We start from the raw sequence: 9,656 nt of genomic DNA on the forward strand, positions 1-9,656 counted from the left end.
TTAACAACAATAAAATCATAGAAGGTAACAACTCAGTACACGAAAAACACAACAGGGGATCTCCCGAGATACCGTCTCGTAGTCCCAAACGTAAATGTGCAGGGGGATCTCCCGGAATACCCTTCCGTAGTCCCAAAGTAAATATGCAAGACAGGGGGATCTCCCGGAATACCGTTCCGTAGTCCCAAAGTAAATATGCATTACATGGGGATCTCCCGGAATACCGTTCTGTAGTCCCAAAGTAAATATGCAGTACACAGGGATCTCCCGGAATACCGTTTTGTAGTCCCAAAGTAAATATGCAGTATATGGGGATCTCCCGGAATACCTCTGTAGTCCCAAAGTAAATATGCAGTGCGAACGATAGAAATACATCTACATCACGAAATTCTTACAATTTAGACTAAGTACCAGTGAGGGAAGAAGTAGGAAATTCACTAAGCATGCTGCACAGAATTAACATAAACAATTAAGACATGTAGACATGTTGTATTAGACTAAACATGATAGCTACACATATTAGAATAACTAATTAAGAATGAAAATAGATTAGTACTCATAAAAATGGTATAACTCAAACTAACAGAAAAACATGTTGCTGCTCAGTAAGAAAATCGGGTTTTACCACAACTAGCCCGTGTACGTACTCGTCACATCACGGACACGGCGCTCACATATCACAATAGTTCCAAATCTTAAGGGTATTTTCCCCACACAAAGTTAGGCAAGCCATTTACCTCGAACCAAGCTCAATCAATCGGTCACAATGCCTTTCCCACGAATATCCGACTCTGAATGGCCCAAATCTAGCCAAAAGCAATTATATTTCATAAATACAACAATAATAGACTCATCTAATTAACGAAATCAACATTTTAGCCAAAATTTAAAAATTAACTCAAAAATCATCCGTGGGACCCACGTCTCGGAATCGGGTAAAAGTCATAAAATACGAAAGCCCATTCACTCACTCACGAGTCTAACCATATCAAATTTACTAAAAATCCGACCGCAAATCCCCTTCAAAACTCGAAATCTTTGTTGAAGAAGTTCTTTCAAAAAAATTTCAATTTCAACCCCAAAAATACGAAATTAAAGAGCAAATTAATGATAGATTAGTGGGATATAACCATAAAGGAGTTAAGAATCGTTACCCAATCGATATATCTGAAAATCCCTCAAAATCTCGTCCAAATCCGAGCTCTATATCTCAAGTTTTTGGAAAAATGACCAAACCCCAGTTTTTTGGAAACTTTAACACTACCCAGTGATTCCTTAATCGCGATCGCAAAGAACAAGTTTGCTGCCCCAGAAATTACTCTACGCGATGGCGTAAAACACCATGCGAACGCGATGCTCTGGCTCCCCTACTCACATGATCGCGAACATACGCACGCGTTCGCGATGAGCAAAGCGCGTGGTCTAGCTTTGGTACATTTAACCCTACGCTATCGCGACCCTATGTCTGCGTTCGCGAAGCACCACCTCACATCACTATGCGTTCGCATGACCATGTCTGCGAACACGAAGAACAATTCCATCCTCTGCCCATCTAAGCCTACGCAATCGTGGATCACCCCACGCGATCGCGTATAAGGAAACCAGAACTCAGACACCAAAAAACTTCAGCAACCTCCTAAGTCCAAAAATCGATCTGTTGGGCGTCCGAAACTCACCTGAGGCCCCCGGGACGTCTACCAAACATACCAACCAATCCTAAAACACCATACGAACTTAGTGGAGCTCTAAAATCACATCAAACAATGCTAAAATCACGAATCATCCTCTAATTCAAACTTAAAGAGCTTGAAACTTTAAAATTCTACAACCGATGACGAAACCTATCAAATTACGTCCGATTGACCTCAAATTTTGCGCACAAGTTATGATCAACATTACGGACCTACTCCAACTTTCGGAATCGGAAAACGACCCCGATATCAAAAATTCCACTACCGGCCCAAAACTCCAAATATTCGACTTTCACCATTTCAAGCCTAAATGAGCTACGGATTTCTAAAACACAATCCGGACACGCCCCTAAACCCAAAATCACCTAATGGAGCTAACGGAACTGAAGAAATTCTATTCCGGAGTCGTCTTTATACAATTTTGACTATGGTCCAAATCCTAAGGATTAAGCTCTCATTTAGGGACTAAATGTCCCAAAACACTCCGAAACTCAAAACCAATCATCCCGGCAAGTCATAATAGAAGAAATAGATATGGAGAAAGCAGTTAATAGGGGTTCAAGGCTCTAACTCTCAAAACGATCGGTCGGGTTATTGCATCCTCCCCCTCTTAAAACAATTGTTCGTCCTCGAACGAGCATAGAGACATACCTGAAGTGGTGAAAAGATGAGGATAACGGCTGCGCATATCCTGCTCGGTCTCCCAAGTCGCCTCCTCGACCGACTGTCCCCTCCAATGAACCTTTACGGAAGCAATGTTCTTTGATCTTAGCTTTCTGACCTGCCTGTCTAATATAGCCACTGGCTCCTCAACATAGGATAGATCCTTGTCCAATTGAACTGAGCTGAAATCCAACACATGGGACGGATCGCCGTGATACTTTCAGAGTATTGAAACATGGAATACCGGATGAACTCCTGTTAGCCTGGGAGGCAAGTCAAGCTCATAAGCAACCTCCCCAACTTGGCGCAACACCTCAAATGGACCAATGAACCTTGGGATTAGCTTGCCCTTCTTTCCAAACCTCATAACGCCCAATCATGAATGCCAAATCACGAACCTTCCGATCCGCATAATTCTTCTGTCTGGACTGGGCTGTGCGAAGTCTATCCTGAATCACCTTCACCTTTTACAAGGCATCCTAAACCAAGTCCGTACCCAATAATCTGGCCTCGCCGGGTTCGAACCAACCCACTAGCAACCGACACCGCCTACTGTACAAAGCCTCATATGGTGCCATCTGAATGCTGGACTGATAAATGTTGTTATAAGCAAACTCCACAAGTGGAAAGAACTGGTCCCAAGCACCCCCCAAAATCTATCACACGTATGGAGCATATCCTCTAATATTTGAATAGTGCGCTCGGACCGCCCGTCCGTTTGAGGGTGAAATGCTGTGCTCAACTCAACCCGAGTACCCAACTCATGCGGTACAGCTCTCCAGAATCGTGATGTAAATTGCGTACCCCGGTCAGATATAATAGATACTGGTATGCCATGAAGCCTGACGATCTCACGGATGTAGATTCGAGCTAGCTGCTCGGAAGAATAGGCAGTCATCACAGGAATGAAATAAGCTGACTTGGTCAGCCTATCCACAATCACCCAAACTGCATCGAACCTCCGCTGAGTCCGTGGGAGTCCAACAATGAAATCCATAGTGATCCGCTCTTATTTCCACTCCGGAATCTCTAACTTCTGAAGCAATCCACTTGGTCGTTGATGCTCATATTTTACTTGCTGACAATTCAGACATCGAGCCACATACTCTATTATGTTCTTCTTCATTATCCTCCACCAGTAATGCTGTTTCAAGTCCTAATACATATTTGCGGCACCCGGATGAATAGAGTACCACGAAATGTGAGCCTCCTGGAGAATCAACTCACGCAAACCATCTACATTGGGCACACATAGCCTGCCCTGCATCCTTAATGCACCATCATCTCCAATCGTGACCTACTTAACATCACCGTGCTGGACCGTATAGTTAAGGACAAGCAGTTAGGGATCATCATACTGATGCTCCCTGATACGATCATAAAGAGAAGATCGAGAGACCGCACAAGCCAATACTCGACTCGGCTCCGAAATATCTAATCTCACAAACTGGCTGGCTAAGGCCTGAACATCCAACGCTAATGGCCTCTCTACTGCTGGTAGATATGCTAAACTCCCCAAACTCTCTGGCCTGCAACTCAAATCATCAGCCACCACATTGGCCTTCCCAGGGTGGTACAAAATAGTGATATCATAATCCTTAAGTAGCTCCAACTACCTCCGCTGACGTAAGTTAAGACCTTTCTGCTTAAACAGATACAGCAAACTCCGATAATCGGTGTAAATCTCACAAGGAACACCTTACAAATAATGCCGCCATATCTTCAAGGCATAAACAATAGCTGCTAACTCAAGGTCGTGGATAGGATAATTCTTTTCGTGCACCTTCAGTTGTCTGTACGCATAGGCAATCACCCTACCGTCCTGCATCAACACCGCGCCGAGACTAATCTGCGATGCATCACAATATACAGTATAAGACCCCGAACCTGTAGGTAATACCAATACTGGTATTGTAGTCAAAGCTGTCTTGAGCTTCCGAAAGCTCTCCTCACATTCTTTTTTCCACCTGAACGGAGCACCCTTCTGGGTCAGCCTGGTCATGGTGCTGCAATATATGAGAATCCCTCTACAAAGCAACGGTAATACCCCTCCCCCCCAAACCAAGAAAACTCCCGATCTCTGTAGCTGAGGACGACTTGGGCCAACTCTGCACTGCTTCAATCTTCTTCGGATCCACTTGGATCCCCTCACTCGATACTATATGACCCAAGAATGCCACTGAGTTTAGCCAAAACTCACACTTTGAAAATTTTGCATATAACTTCTTTTCTCTCAAGCTCTGAAGTGCAGTTCTCAGGTGCTGCTCATGATCCTCCCGACTTCGGGAGCATACCAGAATGTCATCAATAAACACAATGACGAATAAGTCAAGATAAGGCCGGAACACACTGTGCATCAAGTGCATAAAATTTGCTGGGCATTGGTCAGCCCAAAATACATAACAAGAAACTCATAGTGACCATATCTGGTCCTAAAAGCAGTCTTCAGGATATTCGGCTCCTGAATCTTCAACTGATGATAACCTGAATGTAAGTCAATCTTGGAAAACACTCTGGCACCCTGTAATTGATCAAATAAGTCATTAATACGAGGCAATGGATACATGTTCTTCACTGTGACTTTGTTCAACTGGAGGTAATCAATACACATCCGCATAGAACCATCTTTATTCTTCACAAATAAGACAGGAGCACCGCAAGGTGACACACTGGGCCGAATGAAGCCTTTATCAAGCAATTCTTGTAACTGCTCTTTCAACTCCTTCAATTCAGAAGGAGCCATGCGATATGGAGGAATAGAGATGGGCTGAGTGCTCGACATCAAATCAATGCCAAACTCAATATCTCTGTCGGGCGGTATGCCCGGAAGATCAGCTGGAAACACATCTGGAAAGTACCTCACTACTGGAACTGACTCAAGTGTAGGGGTATCAATACTGACATCTCTCACATAAGCTAGATACGCGTCACACCCCTTCTCAACCATTCATTGAGCTTTAAAAAAATAAATAACTCTACTGGGAGTATACTCTAAGGTATCTCTCCACTCTAATCGCGGTAAACCTGGCATAGCCAACGTCACAGGTTTAGCGTGACAATCAAGAATAGCATAATGGGGAGACAAGCAGTCCATGCCAAAAATAATATCAAAGTCCACCATGCTGAGCAATAATAAATCAGCTCTCATCTCAAAACCACTAAGAGCAATCAAACACGACCGATACACGCGGTCCACAATAAGAGAATCTTTCACATGAGTAGTTACATAAATAGGGGAACTCAAAGAATCCCGAGATACGCCCAAATACGGGGTAAAATAAGAGGACACATAAGAATATGTAGAGCCTAGGTCAAATAATACCGACGCATCTCTATGACAGACCAGAACAATACTTGTAATGACAGATTCAAAAGCAACTACCTCTGTACGAGCAGGAAGTGCATAATATCTGACCTGGCCTCCCCCTCTAAGGCGACCTATACCTCCCCGGCCTCCACCTCGAGCTTGTTGAGCAGGTGGGGTGGCAGCTGGTGCTGTAATCATAACTTGAGGATCTGGTGGAGCACGTTGTGGCTGAAAAGTCTGTGGAGGTGCACCCCTCCTAATCCTGGGGCAATCCCTCACCATGTGGAGAGTGTCGCCACACTCAAAACAAGCTTTGGGAGGACGTGACTTCTATGACTGGCTCAGGCCAGGTCTGCTGGACTGGCCGATAGGAACACCCCGTGCAGGAGGCACACTAGATACTGGCGGTCCATAATAAGGCTCCTGGGGTCTAGAAGGAGTTAGAACACCGCTGGCGGCTGGAAGATCTGAATGAACGGGGCGGCTCACATAACTCATACCATGGCGAGTTGCTGGGACAAGAGCACCAGAATAAGAACCAGTCTCTCGGGACCTCTTGGCCTCCCTCTCCTCTCTATCCCGGGAAAGTATGCCCTCCAATCTCCTAGTGATACTCACAACCTACTGATAAGAAATATCCATCTCCAACTCCTTGGCCATACTAATCCTGATACTGGGGTGGAGTCCCTCAATAAATCGTCGAACCCTCTCTTGAACTGTGGCAACCAAGGCCGGTGCATGTCAGGCCAAATCACTGAAGCAGACTGCATACTCTGACATAGTCATAGCACCCTGGCGCAGCTGCTCAAACTCCGCGCACCATGAGTCCCTGAGGCTCTGAGGGACATACTCTCTCAAAAACATGTGCGAGAATTGAGTCCATGTAAGTGAAGCTGCCTCAGCCGTACTACTCAACTCAAAAGCATGCCACCATTGATAGGCTGCTCCTCTAAGCTGGAATGTAGTAAAAGAAACCCCGCTACACCTATAGTACGGAGAATACGATGACACTCCTCCAGAAAACCCTGAGCATCATCTGTAGCAAATTCGATGAAAGTAGGTGGGTGGTACTTCTTGTACCTCTCAAGTCTGAGCTGCTCCGCCTCAAAAGCTACTGCCCTAACCTCGGGCTGAGCTGGAGCTACCGGCTGCATTGGTACAACCTCTGGAACCTAGTCGTCCTGAACCCGCTGCTTTGGAGTACCGACGACGGGAGTCTGTGCTCCTACTACAACCTTAATGTGGCCGGAGCAAGTGGAATCAATCCAGCCTGAGCTAAGGTGCTGAACATGCTCAGAAACTGGGCTAGAGTCTCCAGGAGGGCTGGTGCAGCAACAGGTATCTCAGGTGTCAGCCCTCCAGCTTGAGCTACTAGGGGCTCTTCTGTAGCAGCTCGTGAGGGTGCTCTGGCTGCACCACGTGGACGTCCTCAACCTCTATCCCAGCCCCGGCCTCTCGCGGCTCTAGCAGGGGGCACGAGTGCCTGTTCATCAGATCCGCTTGTACGTGTCCTCACCATCTGTGATAGAATAGAATACAGAAATTTAGAATCTCTGAAGTCAACAATTTTTGCACAACAAGGAATCAAAGCAGTGAAATTTTCCTAAGAGTTCCATAGCCTCCCGAAGATAAGTACAGACGTCTCCTTACCGATCCACGAGACTCTAATATACCGTCTTATGACTCACGTCACCTACGAACCTAGAGCTTTGATACGAACTTGTCACGACCCAATTTTCCCTCTGTGTGACGTCGTGACGACACCTAGTCTCTACAACTAGGTAAGCCTAACATTTTGCGAAATAATAAAATAAAAATATAAATTTAACAAACTATTCAAAAATACACAACGAATCCCAAAACCCGAAACATCGTGAATCACCAACTATAGAAGGAAACATCTAGCGTCTCTATACATCATAGTCTAACAAGGAAAAATACAGAAGATAATGGACATGAGAAAGTGTAGAAGGGAACTCCGAGGTCTGTGGACGCGGAAGATATACCTTGAAGTCTCCAAAGCTGTCCCGGCTCACTACTAGTGCGGCTCATAAGGTGCACCTGGATCTGCACACGAAAACCATGTGTAGAGAGTAGCATGAGTACACCACAATCAGTACCTAGTAAGTACTAAGCCTAACCTCGGTTGAGTAGTGACGAGGTCAGGTCAGGGCCTTACTAGCAAATATATATAATAGAAACAATATAGAGTGAAATACCACAATAAAATAAAGGCTGAAATTTAACAACAATGAAATCATAGAAGGTAACAGCTCAGTATACAGAAAACACAACATGGGATCTCCCGAGATACCGTCTCGTAGTCCCAAACGTAAATGTGCAGGGGGATCTCCTGGAATACCGTTCCGTAGTCCCAAAGTAAATATGCAAGACATGGGGATCTCCTGGAATACCGTTGCGTAGTCCCAAAGTAAATATGCATTACATGGGGATCTCCCAGAATACCGTTCCGTAGTCCCAAAGTAAATATGCAGTACACAGGGATCTCCCAGAATACCATTTTGTAGTCCCAAAGTAAATATGCAGTATATGGGGATCTCCGGGAATACCTCTGTAGTCCCAAAGTAAATATGCAGCGCGAACGATAGAAATACATCTACATCACGAAATTATTACAATTTAGACTAAGTACCAGTGAGGGAAGAAGCAGGAAATTCACTAAGCATGCTGCACAGAATTAACATAAACAATTAAGACATGTAGACATGTTGTATTAGACTAAACATGATAGCTACACATATTGGAATAACTAATTAAGAATGAAAATAGATTAGTACTCATAAAAATGGTATAACTCAAACTAACAGGAAAACATGTTGCTGCTCAGTAAGAAAATCGGGTTTTACCACAACTAGCCCGTGTACGTACTCGTCACATCACGGACACGGCGCTCACATATCATAATAGTTTCAAATCTTAAGGGTATTTCCCCCACACAAAGTTCTGCAAGCCATTTACCTCGAACCAAGCTCAATCAATCGGTCACAATGCCTTTCCCACGAATATCCGACTCCGAATGGCCCAAATCTAGCCAAAAGCAATTAAATTTCATAAATACAACAATAATAGACTCATTTAATTAACGAAATCAACATTTTAACGAAAATTTTAAAATTAACTCAAAAATTATTTGTGGGACCCACGTCTCGTAATAGGGTAAAAGTCATAAAATACGAAAGCCCATTCACTCACAAGTCTAACCATATCAAATTTACTAAAAATCTGACCACAAATCCCCTTCAAAACTCAAAATCTTTGTGGAAGAAGTTCTTTCAAAATTTTTCCAATTTCAACCCCAAAAATGCAAAATTAAAGAGGAAATTAATGATAGATTAGTGGGATATAACCATAAAGGAGTTAAGAATTGTTACCCAATCGATATGTATGAAAATCCCTCAAAATCTCGTCCAATTCCGAGCTCCATATCTCATGTTTTTGGAAAAATGGCCAAACCCCAGTTTTTTGGAAACTTTAACATCGCCCAGTGATTCCTTAATTGCGATCGCGAAGAACAACTTTGCTGCCCTAGAAATTACTCTACACGATGGCGTAAAACACCACGCGAATACGATGCTCTGGCTCCCCTACTCACGCGATCGCGAACATCCGCACGCGTTCGCGATGAGCAAAGCGCGAGGTCCAGCTTTGGTACGCTTAACCCTACGCGATCGCGACCCTGTCTCTACGTTCGCGAAGCACCACCTCACATCACTATGCATTCTCATGACCATGTCTGCGAACACGGAGAACAATTCCATCCTCTGCCCATCTAAGCCTACACAATCGAGGATCACCCTACGCGATCGCGTATAAGAAAACCAGAACTCAGACACCAGAAAACTTCAACAACCTCCTAAGTCCAAAAATCGATATGTTGGTCGTCCGAAATTCACCCGAGGCCCCCAGGACCTCGACCAAACATACTAACCAATCCTAAAACACCATACGAACTTAGTGGAGCTCTTAAATCACAT

Source organism: Nicotiana tomentosiformis, chromosome 4 (assembly GCF_000390325.3).
Source record: "Nicotiana tomentosiformis chromosome 4, ASM39032v3, whole genome shotgun sequence".
Classification (NCBI taxonomy): Eukaryota; Viridiplantae; Streptophyta; class Magnoliopsida; order Solanales; family Solanaceae; genus Nicotiana; species Nicotiana tomentosiformis.